This window comes from Manis javanica, chromosome 13 (genome assembly GCF_040802235.1).
Source record: "Manis javanica isolate MJ-LG chromosome 13, MJ_LKY, whole genome shotgun sequence".
Taxonomy (NCBI): domain Eukaryota; kingdom Metazoa; phylum Chordata; class Mammalia; order Pholidota; family Manidae; genus Manis; species Manis javanica.
This window is the reverse complement of record NC_133168.1, coordinates 88,342,879-88,361,154: the sequence shown is the minus strand read 5'-3', so window position 1 is coordinate 88,361,154 and position 18,276 is coordinate 88,342,879. Positions and strand designations below refer to the sequence as shown.

General features: G+C 39.3%; 1 pseudogene; it reads right to left on the bottom strand.

Annotated features, from left to right (window-relative positions):
- Window positions 1-5,037: 5,037 nt before the first annotated feature.
- LOC108387957 (olfactory receptor 7E24-like) lies at window positions 5,038-18,014 on the bottom strand (annotated as a pseudogene).
- Between the last annotated feature and the right edge of the window lie 262 nt (window positions 18,015-18,276).

The following is an 18,276-nucleotide window of genomic DNA, read 5'->3' as shown; positions in this document are numbered from 1 at the left end:
TTTATGGCTGTCTTGCCTGGGAATTCAGCCCTTGGCAGGTTCCCTAGGAACTCAGCAAGATCGAGAAATGAGAATGAAACATTCTTGGGTAAAAGCATTTATTACTCAGCTTTATTCTCCTGGCAATAGGTTGAGAACCTTCATTTAACAGTGTGCAGGTCTTAAATGCTTCTCCACCTCTGTATCTTGCCAGGGCACTGAGCAGACCTCTTTCTATGGTGACTCAGTCAGTATGACTTATTGCCTACAGGTGTGGAAGCAGTAGCTGAGCAGTGGTGAAGTACATCATTAGTAGTTTAGGTTCAAGTGACGACCGGCCATGGGGACTTTAATTTCCCCTACACTGACTTTTAAGTTTCATACTTCTTAATACAAAATTAACACCTATTAGTTAAGTTAACATACATTAACATGTGAGTTTATCATCATCAAATGTATTCAAATGACCAAGTAATTTAAGGGGAATTAGGTATTCATGTAGAGTATCAAGAATCTAATAGTATTTCCATTTTCCCACTTCATAGTTTTATCTCTAAGGACAAATTTTTATCATGGAAAGAATGCTTAACATAAGATAGACTCTTTTTTTTTTTTTTAATTTTTTTTTTTTTTTGAGAGGGCATCTCTCATATTTATTGATCAAATGGTTGTTAACAACAATAAAATTCAGTATAGGGGGGTCAATGCTCAATGTACAATCATTAATCCATCTCAAGCCTAATTCTCGTCAGTCTCCAATCTTCTGAAGCATAACGAACAAGTTCTTACATGGTGAACGAATAGATAGACTCTTTTAACAAGACTTGGCAATAAATTATCATTGACTGTAGGCATAATGTTGTGAAGCTGATCTCTAGAGTTTATTTACCTCCCTTTACTGAAACTTTATACTATTTGATTGGTAACTCTCCATCTCCTCTTCTGCCAGCCCTTGGCAGCCAGCATTCCACCCTACGATTCCATGAATTTGACTATTTTAGGTACAATCATATATGTGGAATCGCAGTATTAGTCTCTCTGGGGTTGGCTTATTTCACTGAGCACAATGTCTTCAGGGTTTACTCATCTTGTTGCAAATGAAGAATCACCTTTTTTGAATCAGGAGAAATTATAATATGTAATCACAGTTGATTTATTCATCTGTCAATGGACATGCAGCATTTAGGCTGTTCCCAGTTCTTGGCTATTGTGACTACTACTGCAATAAACGCAGGAATGCAAAAATCTCTTTGAGATCTTGATTTCGACTCTCTTGTGTATATACCAAGAAGTGGGATGCCGAATACAATGGAGGTCTAGTTTTAATTTTCTAAGGAAGCTCCCCACTGTTTTGCATAGTGGCTACCACATTTTTTTAAATTTACACTTTCAAAGACCTGAATATAAGTTATGAAATGATAAAACTCTTAGAAGAAAACATAGGCAAAAATCTCTTGAATATAAACATGAGCAACTTTTTCCTGAACGCACCTCTTCGGGCAAGAGTAACAAAATAAAAAATGAACAACTGGGGCTACATCATGCTAAAAAACTACTGTACAGCCAAGGACACCATCAGCAGAACAAAAAGACATCCTACAGTATGGGAGAATATATTTGCAAATGACGTATCTGAAAAGGGGTTACCATCCAAAATATATAAAGAACTCATATGCCTCTACACCCAAGAAGCAAATAACCCCTATTCAAACATGGCTAAACCTTGATTCCACATATATGATCTGGCAGAAGATATGAACAGACAATTCTCCAAAGAAGAAATTCAGATGGACAACAGGCACATGAAAAGATACTCCACATCACTAATTATCAGGGAAATGCAAATTAAAACTGCAATGAGATATCACCTCACACCGGTTAGGATGGCCAACTTAGAAAACAATAGGAACAACAAATGTTGGTGAGGATGTGGAGAAAGGGGAACCCTCCTACACTGCTGGTGGGAATGTAAATTAGTTCAACCATTGTGGAGAGGAATATGGAGGTTCCTCAAAATGCTTAAAATAGAAATACCATTTGACCCAGGAATTCCACTCTTAGGAATTTACCCTAAGAATGCAGGAGCCAGTCTCAAAAAGACATATGCACCCCTATGTTTATCACAGCACTATTTATAATAGCCAGGAAATGGAAGCAACCTAAATGTCCATCAGTAAGTAGATGAATGGATAAAGAAGATGTGGTACATATACACAATGGAATATTATTCAACTGTAAGAAGAAAACAAATTCTCCCATTTGCAACATGGATGGAGCTAGAGAGTATTATGCTCAGTGAAATAAGCGACGTGGAGAAAGACAAGTACCAAATGATCTCACTCATCTGTGGAGCTTAAGAACAAAGCAAAAACTGAAGGGACAAAACTGCAGCAGACTCACAGAACCCAAGAATGGACTAACAGTTACCAAAGCGAAAGGGACTGGGGGTGAAGGGGTTGGGAAGGGAGGGAGAAGGGGAATTAAGGCATTATGATTAACACACATAATGTAGTGGGGGAATATGGGGAAGGCAGTGCAGCACAGAAAAGACAAGTAGTGATTCTATAGCATCTTACTACACTGATGGACAGTGACTGTATTTGTGTATGTGGTAAGAACTTGATAATGAGGGGAATCTAGTAACCACAATGTTGCTCATATAAATGTATATAAATGATAGCAAAATAAATAATATATAATAAATAAATAATTTGCACTTACATTGTACAAGGGTTCCAATCTCTCAACACTCTTGCCAACAATTGTGGTCTTTCTTTTTTATAATAACCATACTGACAGGTGTGAAGTGATATCTCAGGGTGGTTTTGATTTGATTTCCCTGATAAATAATGATAATGAGTACTTTTTCATATACCTGTTAGCCATGTGTATACATTCTTTAGAGTAATATGTACTTCCATCCTTAGCATGATCATTAACCAGGTTATTAGGTTTTTTTTACTACTGATTCATGGGAGTTCCTTATATATTTTGGAGATTAACCAATTAGCAGACTTACAGTTTGCAGATGTGTCCTCCATCCCAGAGAGTGCCTGTTCACTAATGAGGAATCTGAAGTGCACTGAGGTGCCACAGGTACCAAAGTTTTGCTGAGATCTAGATGGAGTGTGTCTTTAAATCCCATACTCTTCCTTTTATCTGTGATGCCTCCCTTAGAACAAAGTTAATAGCAACATTCTAGATAGCTACTGTGGACTTGTTTGGCATATTTCCATCTAGGCTTTTCCCCATGCATTGTGTTTATATTAGTAGCATTCATTATGAATTTCAAAGTTTAAAGAATGAAAAAAGAGAGTTTTACCTCTGGGGAGAATACAAAATGAGATGTCAAAGGAAACCTTGTTGAATTAGGTTCTCCAGAGAAATATATATATATACATACATACATACATACATACATACATACATACATACATACATATATATATGTATAATAGAAGAGAGATTTAAGAAATTAGTAAACAGGGTTGTGGAGATTTAGCCACTCCAAATTTTACAGGGTAGACCAGCAGGCTGGAAACAGTGAGGCATTCTAATTCAATCATGAGGCAGTCTGCTGGCAGGGTTTCTTCCTCTACCATATCAGTTTTTTTCTATGAAGGCCTTTAACTGATTGGCTAAGACCCACCCCTATTATAGAGGTTCTCAGCTTTACTCCAACTGCATTAATCTAAATGCTAATCTCAGCCATAAAACACTTTCACAGAAACATCCAGAATAATTGGCCAAATATCTGAGCACCAATGTCGGGCCAAATGGAAACATTAAATGAGCCACCACAATTACCTTGGCAAATTCCAAAAGTTTTGTGTGTTTCCTTGGTTTTCAGAAATGGAGGTATGCCCTGTCCATTTTTTCCAGAGTAGATCACACCCAAAGCTTTTTATATCACCTCATGAAAAACAAAGTAATCAAAACCCTAGTTTGGTCAATTTCAATTAGGGATACTTCTTCTTATTAGGTCTGCATTGCTTTATCCACTTTAAAGGGTGTTCCCTTCTCCAGTATGAAAGTTCCTCATCATGAAGTCGATAGACAGTTTAGTTACCGGCCAAAGGTCAAATAAATTAAACTATTTATTAGACATGTTTTCAGAGAGCCCCAGCTCACTGAACAAACTACGTGCAGCATCTCTAAAGGAAAGATGGGCACCCGTGTAGTGCATACACATCAGAGGCACAGGCTGATTTCTCAGTATAACAAATAGGGAGGAGCATCTTCCAGTTTAGCCCCGTAGTGTTACTAGTGAAGGGAGGTAGCTACCTTTGCTGAAGTAAAGTACACATGGGGACAGTATCTTATTACCAACACAGATATGCAGTTGCAAGGTACACAAGGAAAAGGTAGGTAGAGAAATATCAAGGATATTGGGTAAAGTATCATTGCCCGTTGCCAGGAGGACCTTGCTGTCTTCCCTCTTGTGAGGTCAGATCACTTTGAGGACTTCAGCACCTACTCATGACCAGGAAATAATTCAAACACACTAGATGTCACTGAACAAACATGTACTTATATCAGTAATTCCAGCCTTGAGTATACATGACAGCCAATGGGGATCATTTTTAAATTCTAAAGGTTACACTTAAATAAAGTGAAATCATACTCTATGGTGAAGAGGATTCATCCATACTTTTAAAGCTCACCAATGATTGTAACAGAAAGCCAGAGATGAGAGTCAGTTATGGGCAATCTTTCTCATAACATGCATTCAAAAGTTGTTTGGATATGAATAGCTGTGAATTTTGGAAAGGGTCCAGGATTGAAATTATTAAAAAAAACCTACGTTGTACATTGCTCCAGAATGCCTGGGTCATAGATGAAAAATAAAAATGCTCCTTTCCTGTACAATCATTTAATCATGAACTGATTGTATGAGGATAGGTTCCCACAAAGCTGCCACAATCCCGCTGATAATGGATCAAACAATCAATATTCAGATAGGAAACACTGAGCGTATTGACAGGCACAAGAACCACAAAAATCATGGAACCAAACGGGCCAATTTCATCCTCCAACTATCTGTTTTTACTGAATTTTTCAACCCGTACGCTGAGAAAGGAGGCACAGGCATTGAGATTTGGCTTCTCCTCTGAGGAGCCTCTGCAGGGCGCCCTTCATGTCCCTGTTCCTAAGGCCATAGATGAAGGGGTTCAGCATGGGGGTGACCACTGTGTACATCAACGAGGCCACCACACGCTTCCTGTGGGCACGTGATGCATCTGAACTGAGGTACACCCCAAGACCCGAGCTATAAAACAAGCAAAAACTAACAAGTGAGAGCCACAGGTGGAGAAGGCTTTGGACTTCCCACCTGCTGAGGGGACTCTCAGAATGGAGGAAACGATTTTATAGTAAGAGAGAAGGATCCCTGACACCGGAACACCACCAAAAATGGCCCCAGTAAAAAACATTAATATGGCCCTGGTGGGGAATTTTAAAGCAAGCGATGTTGAATAGCTGAGAAGGGCCACAGAAGAAAGTAGGCAGTTCCACATCTATGAAGAAGGTGAGTTGTACCACCAGCAGACTGTGCAAATGGGAGTCCAGAAGGCTGATGAAAAATGATGCCAAAACTAGCAGGCCGCAGAGACGGGGATTCATAATCACTGGGTAGTGCAGGGGGTGACAGATGGCCACAAATCGGTCATAGGCCACCACTGTCAGGAGTATGTTGTCCATACATGCAAAAACAACACAAATAGACATCTGAGTCAGGCAGCCTGTGTAGGAGATGTCTCTGCTATGAGTCTGATTGTCCAGTATCATCTTGGGGACCGTGATGGAGGTGAGACCAATGTCAGCCAAGGACAGGTTGCAGAGGAAGAAGTACATGGGGGTGTGGAGGTGCGGGTCAGAGCTGATGGCCAGGATGATGAGCAGGTTCCCCAGGACGGTGACCAGGTACATGAACAGGAAGAGGCCAAAGAAGAGGGGCTGCAGTTCCGGATCATCTAAGAGGCCCAGGAGGAGGAATTCTGTGACATGTGTTAGATTCTTTGTTCCCACGTAGCTGAGACACCTCCTAGAAAGGAAAAAAGGCTGGGAATAAATGAAACAAGCACACAGGAAGCCAGCACTCCATCTACATTTTGAATTCAAGCAAATCAAAGTAAAGACTTCAACCCCTGAAGATCATACACTGCAGGACCTTGAGCAATATTTGGCACTGGTGGCCAACTCATTTCCTTTTAGATCTCTTGCCTCATTGATTTCTTGTCTATTTACCTGTTTCTACCCACTTTAGAGACAATGAGCTAAAGAGTGACAGAGGAGCAAACTGATTTAGAGTTGAAAATTCATAACTGCAGTTACATATCTGCCCCTCCTTTGAAGAAAATAGATGGGATAAAAATATTCTCTGTTAAAAAAATTCACTCCAATTAAAAGACATTAGGAAACAATGAAATATACTTTAACTTACACAACTGCATTACAAGACATTCCCTTAATGTGGAGCATTTATAAACACTCTGTAATATTACCTGAATTCTAAATGAAAGTCAAGTTGTGTTTAATCGGTTAGAAATTTGATATGACAGTTATCTTGATGGACTTTCATTATGGTTTGGTTTTCTGATATCCGTCCTCAGTGGAAGTAAGTGCTCACCCACCTATGTGAGTTGTGTTTAAGAGTTTTTGTAAACATTAATTCTAATATGAAGTTTTGTATACAGCACTATTTGTATCAACTCTATAGCATGTCAAGGACAGCCTTTGTGCTTGAGGCTGCTTTCTACATTCTTTAAATCTCCACTATATAGTGCATTGATAAAAATATTTAAATATGAGAGGCAAGGGGAAAAGGTGGTGGCATAAGAAATGAGGCAGAAACCTCTTCACAAAACCACATCTAAGACAAAAGTACAGCAAATACAACTAATCCTGAAAAAGCTACCCAAAGAATGCAGAACAGACTGCCTACATCTGGGGAACAGAGAAGAGCTCGTGGGAAAAGTTAAGTAACCAAGCCATGCTCTGGAAGGACCCAAGCCCTCCCCCACCCCAGCTCACAGGCAGGAGGAAAAGAAATGGGCTGGGGAGGGAGTAGAAGACCAGGACTGCTGAACACCCATCCCTGGAGATCTGCTCCTGGAGCACCAACCCACATTACATGGTGCTCCAGAGACTAGTGGGGTTGGAAAGCAAAGACAGGCAGAATACATGGAGAGACTGAGATTCCAGTTGCTTGTAGAGAACAGGTACCCACAACCTGCTGCTCCAGAAGAAAAGAAACACAGGCACTTTGAAAGATTTCCCAACAGTGAGAGGGGTGCTAAAGGGGAAAAGATTGCACAGAGCTTGCTGCTCAGGAGAAAGGACAGGGTGACAAAATTGTCCTGGCCCACTAAGTCCAACAGGTTGAGACTTTCAGAAGCTTCAGATGCTCCATCCCCTAGCTGGAAATACAGCCGTGAGGACCCCCACTGCAATATGCAGTCTGCCACTCCTTCCTCTTGTCAGGCACCGGTCCACACACCTGCGCCTCCAAACATTGTTCCAGGACAGCTTGTGGGTGATGTTGCCTACAGCATCTACAGGGGTGAAATGCAGAGGCTTCTCCCTGTGTGCTCAGCCCACAGGAACTGCAGCCAGGAAACAGGAAAGAGCTCTTTAACCAGTGCCACTAGCCTGTAACCCACACTATTGCTCCAGGTGCCTGTAGCTCCAGAGATTAGAGCTACTAGGCATTAGATTGCACTGCTTACACAAAGTTTTTGTTCTGTAAGAATTACCAGAAAAATGAAATGTCAAAAAAATTTCATACAAACAAAACAACAGCAGAAGACAGCACAAAGAGGGCCAAGGGAAACTGAAATCACCAATATTCTTGATAATTATTTCTAAATAAAAATCATAAACATGCTCACAGAGGAACAGAAAAATATTCAAGATCTCAGGAGAACTTCAAGAAAGATAGAAACTTTGAAAAGTACAATATCTGAAATGAAACATACAATGGAGCGATTTAAAAGTAGATTAGATGAGGTAGAGGAGATGGTAAGTGAAATAGAAATGAGAGAAAACAAAGAAGCCAAGGCACAGAGAGAAAAAAGGACATCTAGGAATGAAAGAATACTGAGAGAACTGTCCGACCAATACAAATGGAACAATATTCACATTATAGGGGTACCAGAAGAAGAAGAAGAGACAAAAAGGGATAGAAAGTGTCTTTGAGGAAATAATTCCTGAAAAATTCCCCAAACTGGGGTAGGAAATGGTCTGTCTCTCAGGTCTTGGAATTGCAGAGATCTCCCAACACAAGGGACCCAGGGAGGACAACAAAAAGACACATAATAATTAAAAGGGCAAAGATCAAGGACAAGGAGAGAGAACTGAAAGCAGCCAGAGAAAAAAAAGTCACATACAAAGGAAAAATACATTGAAAAGATCATGATCAAGTTGGATTTATTCCAGGGATGCAAGGATGGTATACCATTAAAAAATCAATCAACATCATAAACCACATCAACACAAAGAACAAAAATCACATGATCATCTCAATAGATCCTGTAAAAGCATTTCACAAAATTCACCATCCATTCATGATTAAAAACTCTCAATGAAATTGCTGTTGAGGGCAAGCAACTCAACATAATAAAGGCCATATAAAACAAACCCACAACCAACATCATATTTAATAGTGAAAAGCTGAAGGCTTGTCATCTATGATCAGGAACAAGGATGCCCACTCTCACCCCTTTTACTGAATATATAGTACTGGAAGTCCTGGCCATAGCAATAAGACAAGCCAAAGAATTAAAAGGCATCCAGATTGGTAAGAAAGAAGGTAAACTGTCACTGTTTGCAAATGACATGATATTATATATAAAAAGCCCTAAAAAATCCACAATCCACCCAAAAACAACTTGAACTAATAACTGTATTCAGCAAAGTTGCAGGATACAAAATTAATACACAGAAACCTGTTGCATTATTATACACTAACAATGAACTAGCAGAAAGAGAAATCAGAAAAACAACTCCCTTTACAATTGCATCACAAAGAAAAAAATACCTAGGAATAAACCTACCCAAGGACATGAAAGACCTATACCCTGAACACTGCAAAACACCCATGAAATTAAAGAAGGCACCAAAAATGCAAATACATTTCATGCTCATGCATAAGAAGAATTAATGTAGTCAAAATGGCAACCCTGCCTAAAGCAATCTACAGATTCAATGCAATCCCGATCAAAATACCAACAGCATTCTTCAACAAACTAGAACAAATAGTTTTAAAATTCATATGGAACCACAAAAGACACTAAATAGCCAAAGCAATCCTGAGAAGGAAGAGTAAAGCTGGCAGGATTATGCTTCCCAACTTCAAACTGTACTACAAAATCATAGTATGAAAGCAGTTTGGTACTGGCACAAGGACAGACCCATAGATCAATGGAACAGAATAGAGAGCTCAGATATAAACCCACATATACATGGCCAATTAATATACAATAAAGGAGCCATGGACATACAATGAGGAAATGGCAGCCTCTTCAACAACTGGTGTTGGCAAAACTGGACAGCTACATGCAAGAAAATGAAACTGGACTATTGTCAAACCCCATACACAAAAGTAAACTAAAAATGAATCAAAGACCTGAATGAAAGTCATGAAACCATAAAACTCGTAGAAAAAAACATAGATAAAAATCTCTTGAATATAAACATGAGCAACATTTTCCTGAATACATCTCCTTGGGGGAAGGGAAAGAAAATAAAAAATGTACAAGTGGGACTACTTCAAACTAAAAAGCTTCTGTACAGCAAAGGACACCATCAGCAGAGCAAAAAGGCATCCTGCAGTATGGGAGAATATATTAGTAAATGACTTATCTGACAAGGGATTAACATCCAAAATATATAAAGAGCTCACATGCTTCAACACCCAAAAACAAATAACCCGATTAAAAATGGGCAGAAAATCTGAACAGACACTTCTCCAAAGAAGAAATTCAGTTGACTAACAGATACATCAAGATGCTCCACATCACTAATTATCAGGAAATGCAAATTAAAAATACAATGAGATATCACCTCACACCAGTTAGGATGCTCAACATCCAAAAGACAAGAAACAACAAATGCTGGCGAGGATGTGGAGAAAGGGGAACCCTCCTACACTGCTGGTGAGAATGTAAATTAGTTCAACCATTGTGGAAAGCAATATGGAGGTTCCTCCAATAATGAAAAATAGAAATACTGTTTGACCCAGTAATTACAGTCTTAGGAATTTACCCAAAGAAAACAAGATCCCAGTTTCATATGCACCCTTTGTTTACTACAGCACTATTTACAATAGCCAAGATATGGAAGGCACCTAGGTGTCCATCAATAGATGAATGGATAAAGATATGGCACATATACACAGTGGAATATTATTAAGTCATGAGAAGAAAACAAATTCAACCATTTGCAACAATGTGCATGGAGATAGAGGGTATTATGCTTAGTGAATAAGCCAGATGGAGAAAGTCAAGTACCAAAAGATTTTACTCATTTATGGAGTGCAACAAGCAAAACTGAAGGAACAAAGCAGCAGCCGACTCACAGACTCCAAGAAGGGACAAGCGGTTCCCAAATGGAAGGGGTTGGGGAGATTAGGTAGGGAAGGAAGGAGGAAGGGATTGAGGGGCATTATAATTAGCACTCACTATATAGGTGGGTCATGGGGAAGGCAGTACAGCACAGAGAAGTCAGTAATGTCTCTATAGCATCTTACTATGCTGATGAACACTGATTACAGTGCGGTGGGGGGGACTTGATAACATGGGTGAACATTGAAACCAGAATGTTGCTCATGGGAAGCCTTCATTAGATTGTATATCAATGATACCTTAAAAATATATTTCAATACATTTCTAATTCTAAAATTTGTGAAGCATTGTTTCCTCATGAAATCAGCACTCTTATTTACAGTTGAGGTTTTACAGCCAAGGCATGTCCCAAAGCTGACTGAAACCCAGCCTTCTTAAACAAGACTGAGAACTTCAATGTCAGTCCTTCCTGACCATGGGGTCTACAATTCTCAATTGTAGGCAACTCGGGTCATAGTTCACCCTGGTAGGTAACAACATGATTTAATTTGAAAAAAGTGCAAAAAAATGTGTAATTCAGAGAATAAGATAACAAAAGCCTGAATTGTACATGGAGGTATGAATAGAACCCAGGTTATAGGGTCATTTTGAGAAATGAAAGGAAATAATAAATATAAAGTGCTTAGACCACTGATTGTCACTCCCAATTGACCATTATAATTAACTGTGGATCTTTTAAAATATACTGAGGTGCTGGCTGCAGCCTAAGACCAGTTACAGTAGAATCTCTGTATGTGAATCTGTTCATAATTCTAATGTACAGTGAGAGCTGAGAAGCACTGCCTTTGAATACCAACACTTAGTAAATCCTCCATTAATACTATTTATTAGTAGTATCAGTAAAACCCAATCACCATATTAAACATTAAAAATGTGAACATTCAGTAAAATGTGCTTCAGAGCTTATTCTATAGAGATTTAAAATATTACCAATAAAATTTCGGGTTTCTTGCACCCCCTCCATGATCTCTTTCCCCTATATATATGTGTCTCTCAAAGGCAAACCGGGGTCTAGAATTTTACAGGTATATTCTCTTGCCAATGTTTCTGTGGTGTTAAGATTGATAGAATTGTTTAAATGCATTTCTAATTCTAAAATTTGTGAAGTATTGTTTCTTCATCAAATGAATACTCTTATATACAGTTGAGGTTTTACAACTAGGGAAGGTCTCAACTGTCTTCCTGAAAACTTATTTCCTTATTATGACAATTTTATGCAAATTCATTTACCTCTTCACATAACACGTGAGAATATGTGTATGATATAAATATGAAGTATAGGTTTTTGCATTGTTGAAATCACTGCACATTTAATTCTACTATTCGTTGCCTGCATAATTTTCCCATTTAAATATCAGATACAATCAACTACCTATTCTTACTGCTGAAATATAGAATCAGGTACATCCCTGAAGTCTGTCTAGTAATCGTTATTCTGTGATGGCTCAAATGAAATTCTAAACTTGTAGAGGAAATAATATTTGTATATCTCATATTTCCAAAGTGAGGTGGAAAAAATATTAGTATTCTTGGAAACCCTATGAGCCACAATAGTCATGCCAGAGAGACCCCAGGAAACCCCTTTTTCCATTCCCTAATTCTCAGGTGACTTCAGTAAGCCCCAAGAAGAGAAACCATCTGGGACAAAGGTAGTCTGAGTCCCACATCTTTCACTAAATTTGGAGTGCGTGTAAATATCTCAGCCAGTATCTGATGGCATTTCTTACCTAGAAATGGGAAGAATAATATCCCTGAAATTTGGCACTTAGTATTGTTATGGAATTTTAATCAGAATTAATTACTATTGCAGCAGTAGGTTACTGATAAATTTAACCTCAAGAAATACTTAATGGCTTTTATTTAGTTACATGGCAGAGAGGTCAAAGCGTTTCTCATACCAGGGAAGTAGAGCATGGCATGACTTGATATCATGAATGTGATATCATCCTGTATGTGTCTCAGTCATTGATGGCAAATTTGTCTTCCCTTTCTATTTCTCCCACCTTTAAAATTTTCATTGATTAAAATCTCCACAAGTTTTTGATAATTGAATATATTGAATGATGAATATTTGAATATATAGTGACATATACTTTATAAAAGGAAAACAATAGGCTCATAGAAAGTTCATGCCGTTGAGACACACCAGTCCTGCTGTACCTTGTCTTGTCTTATGGGATATTCTGGAAAGGATATACTTGTATAAGGGCAAAATTAAATGTCCTGTCAGACAAATCCATACCTTCAGATCACAGGATATTTTAATCAAACAGCATGAAGCTAGACTGTTAATAATAATAATAATAATAATAATAATAATAATATCTGAAATTTGTTCTGCCCTTTCTATGTACACAGAGATGCTAAGAACTGGCCCCATATCACACAAGAGGTAAGAAATAGAGCAGACAGAATTAACACAATTTGTGAGTGTCTGATGCCCATATGCTAAGCTCCTCTTCACACTGTTTCCCTGCCCTTCACAAGGCTTAACACAGACGTCCAGAGGTCTTAACAAAATTTAGTTAAGTTAAAACATTTATCTGAGTTTGGACTCCTAAGAATGGAACCCAGCACCCTGACTGAGAAGGGCTACAGTACAACTGAAGGAGGAAGAAGACACTTTAAGGAAGATGGCAGCAGTGGCGAGAGAGAGATCTGCCTTAAATAATTATCTGCTGATCCTTCTCTGACCCTGGCCTTCATCTCCGCTGTCCTTCCTGTGGCTGATGAAGCAAGGGGATCCATTCATCTCTGCTGAGGCCCACTGGGAACCTCCAAAGGGAAGAGCACGGTGACCGGGGCGGTCTCTGCCCGGAGTGACCTGGCAGGCTGAACGACATGTTATGTTGGCAGGAGAGAATAGTGTGGCTGGTGCCCTGTGTCTGGATTTTGGGTGGCTAGATTCAAACTCTAATTCATGCATTTCACCCCATGACAAGATATATTTAAATGCTGTGCTCCCTTGTTCATCTTTAAAATGACAATAATGTGCATTCCTCTTTTGTGGGGTGCGATTATGCAGGTAAAATGAAACAAGCTCTAGACAATGGCTAGCTCCTGGCTCCTCAGGATGTCCTTAGGAAAGACTCATGATGCTATGCTTTCTGGATTTATCCTCATCTTCACTTCATGATTTCTGAGTTCTTAGGGGACAGTTTAGACAGATCTGTTTCCTGTTATAGTGGGAGTAATGCCTATGGGGTCTAGAACCAGGGTTGGAGGAAAGCAGAACTCTACTAGGAGTTCTTGGACTCCCACCAGAACCAGGAACATTAACTTCACAGTGCTCAGAGGTGAAACTTTGCACACTGTTGTCCCACCAGTGGTCCATTCCCATCTGAGATGTCCTGCTTCTCCTGGCAATAAGGAAACAATGTTCCCCCAGTGCCCCCTCCACCCAGTCTCCCTGGGCACTCACTGGGCTGCACTGTGACTCTGCCACTGCATGACCATGGAAGGCCAATCTACTGTCCCTCTCCTGCCTGGGGCACAGTGACGGCTGTGGCTGTGTCCTGAGGACTGGCAGGAAGACAGACTCAGGCTGGCCTCCTGAGGGAGATTACTACACTGGGAGGAGGAGACACGGGGACTGTCAACCTGAAAGACTGGAGATGCAGGCCAGTTATTTATGCGTGGCCTTGGGAGCCCCATGCACAGTACTCATAATTAGCTAAATTGGTCCATGAGCTCTATTCCCTTAAGGCTTTGCAGTTTTGAGGAACTGTGGGAGGAAAGTCAATGTCCTTGGTCCTGCTCAATTAATTCTGAGTCCTACCCTTTCCCAGAGGCACATGTACTTGGTCTACTCCAGTCACATGTCCAAAACAGAAGCTGTTCCTGGAAAGCTTAGATTATTTTAACTTGCAAATTCTATGGCACTTTTGATTTACTGAAATGACACTGATGAAATATCAGGAATTGCTGGGAGCGAGCCTATGGACTTTTAAGCAATACTAGTTATGTAAATCTTAAGACAACAGCAATCATTTCTGCAGTAAGGCAGAGTTGCTCTCCTAGCCAAATCAATATAGATCTTGCAGTCAGATTGCTAAGCAATGTTTCCTCCTCTGTTCTTTCCACTGGCCTTCTAACTCTGCCAAACTCCTGCTTCTCAAGAACACCCGCTGCCCCAGGGGAAAGCTCCACCCTTAAACCTCCCTCCCAAAGGCCCCCACCCACAAGATGGCGAACTTCCTGCTTCTCTTCCGGGTCCTCCGCTCCCACCGGCGCCACCTGAAGCCCAATCACCTCTCTACATGTTCCTGCCGGCGCCAACCGAAGACCAATCACCTCTTTACATATATTTTCATCACAACCTATATAAATTGAGCCTGAGAAAAATAAAATTGGTCAGCTTGATCAGACATCCTGTCTTGCTGTCCGCTCTTTGTGTCTCTTGCCCCTTCATTCTCTCCTCCAGGTCGTCGACCCCCGTTGATAGTCCTGTGGGTCGGGACAGGGAATCTTTACTGTTAACATTTACATACTAGAACCTGAAAATATTCCTGTATTTGAACATTTTGATGTCTGCAAGGAGAGCTTCCTACTTTAATTATTTTTTCATATTTTTCTTTGGGATACATACAATAAAGTGCACAAATCTTAAGTGTACAGCTCAATGGATTTTAATGTGTGTATACACTCATGTAACTATCACCCAGATCAAGATATCAAACATTCTCACTTGTTTTTCCCTGTCATTGGTTTCATTTGTTGCTGATTTATACTGACATATTAGAAAACAAATTGTATATTGCCATTTTCTAACACTCTTTGTTCTAAGAGTATTTCTAGATGTCTTTCTTGAGTACAATTATATTATCTGAAATTTATCATTGTGGTCTTTTTCCTTATTGGTATTTCTGTCCAAAAGCACAGGCTACCTCCCCTTGAACATTATGCATTATGTAACAGTGATAAAATGGACATTTGAGTATCTTCAATTGCTATGATGAAAATGATTCCAAGGTTCTACCATTTAACCTGATACTAGTTGTTAGTATACTTATTTTGTTGTTTATATTCCTGTTCTACTAAGATTTTCACTCTGGGTGGGTTTTAATTTACCAAAATGCCATTTTAACATCTCTAGAAGTGAGTATTTTCCTTTTCCCTATTATTATAACCACAACCTTTACTTATTGATGCTTTACTGTGCTAAACACTTCCCAAGCTTTTTACATATATTTGGTCCCCTCATGACAGTAACCCCATAAACGAATGTAATTATGATCTCAATAATATTGGACAAAGGTGAGCCAATACATCATTATGTATCAGGTAAATGCAAATTAAAACCCATAATGAGATATTACCATATCCTCTGTTCAATGGCTATAATTAGGTGCCAGCCAGGTATGTGGAACAACTGGAAATTTCATGCATTGCTTTTGGGATTATAGGTGGAATTAACTTTTTTGAAAAACTGGAATACTTACCAAACTAAACAAAGTCTCCCCTATGATTCAGTCATCTCCTTCCTACATACAAAACAGATACCAAGAGAAATAAGTGTTAAGTCTGTTGAAAGAGGAATTAAAAGGCAAACCAGACTTTATGTATTGTGAGAAAGAAAGGAAACAGATTAACTGTACAGACTGTATTTTGATATCTGTATGCAAATAAAGAATAAGCAAACAATATTGTAACAAAAGCCAAAGTTGTGGTTGCTTCTATGCCACAGTTCTTGAGAAAGCAGATGAATGAACTTCCTGGAGTCCTGGAAAAGTACTTATAAGGGTCTGTATATATGTGACATTCCATCGAGTTGCACACTATAACAATTAGTGTACTTCATGCATGTTGCATGCATACTGTACACATGCATAGTATATGTATGCCTTAATAAAACTGAAAAAAGTGATTAAGGGAAAGTGGCAAAAGTGTATTTTTAGACAAAAAGAGAAAATATAACAGAAAGAAACAAAGTGCAGCTAAATATACCTGAAGCAGCACAAACCAACTAACTTTCATCTTACATGAAAAAGTAGTCAAATCTTGTTTGATGGTGTCAAATATAAATATTTCCCCACTGAAACAGGATGACACCTGTCTGATGCTTACCTCAATGATACCTAACTTCTCTCAGTATTCATAGCTCCTTCTGCTTTTGAGATCACAGTACATTTGCACAGATGTCTTTCCCTTGAGCAGAGTGACATTATGAGACTGTACTATGTAGAGGACAACAATCCTGGCCCAAACTGGGGTCAACTCTACAGAGTCACTTGATTTGACAAAGAGATGATAATACCAAATGACAGTGTTAGAACTTGCCAGAAAATCTAAGAAGCTGTGTATGGCTGTGATGGAGAAACTCAAGGATATGCCTGTACAGTTGCTGCCTCTGGGGGAACTGAAGTCAAGCACTTACTGTGCTGTTTTCAACCAGTATTGACTGGTGGGTCTAATAATCAGGAAAACAAGCTGGAGACTGGAGCCCACAGGCCCCTAAGCATCTTTCTACCTATCTCATGACCCCACTAAACTAAGAATGGCTTCCTTTCCTCTGCCTTCTAATCCCTTTGCAAACTATTGTTTTAGACAAAACTAACTGGGATTGGATAAGGAAATGATCCTGGAAAATGCAGTGTCCCACATTCAAATTAACACACAAACCAGGCCAACCAACTTTACTTCTACCTCTCCCATCACAAGGCCTCTTTTTAAACTCAGGGAAACATTCATCCCACTTACTAGCCATGAGAAAGTACAAAGAACAAAAAACCGATAATCCCAGGGAGGTCCTCTTAGTAAGAAAGGGGAAAAAATATTAGGCAGTTTGCAGTATCTGCTATCTGGCAGATGAAATTACCAACTACTAAATGAAATGAAATCACCAACTACTAAAGAAATTACAAATAGCAAAATGTCAGCACTACAAAGACTACACACCTATGAAACAATGAGTTAAATAGGAACAAAAAGACTACTCCTGCCTACATATGAAAAACTGTACTTTCCCAATAGGTCCAAAAGTGTCCACTGTTCTGGGAATTACACTTATTATCTGAACCAAAACAAGTACCTCATAATTAACCATATATGGCTAGAGCTGAAAAGGTATTAGAGGGAAATATATCACCTTAAATATATTAGAAAAAAAGCACTGAAAATCAATGAGCCAGCGGCCCATTTTAAGGGTGGACTTACATGTACACTAAGGTGGAAGGAACTAATAAAGGCTTTGCCACATTCCTTACATTCATAAGGCTTCTCTCCACTGTGAGTTCTTAGGTGTTCAGTGAGGGAGGAGGAGCAACTGAAGGCCTTCCCGCATTCCTTACATTCATACTGTATCTTTCCAGTGTGATCTCTCACATGTACGCTGAAGGACAAGGGACAACTGAAGGCTTTTCTGCATTCTTTACATTCATAGGGTTTCTCCCTACTTTGATTTTTCACATGCATATTAAGGGAAGTGGGAAGATAGAAGGCTTTTCCACATTCCAGACATTCATATGGCTTCTCTCCAATATGTTTCCTCACATGGATACTTAAGGAGGAGGGACAGTTGTATGCTTTCCCGCATTCCTTACATTAATAGGGTTTCTCTCCGTATGTGTTCTGACATGGATGGTGAGTTTTGAGGACTCACTGAAGGCCTTCCCACACTCTTTGCATTCGTAAGGCTTCTCTCCAGTATGAATTCGTATATGTATTATAAGGTGAG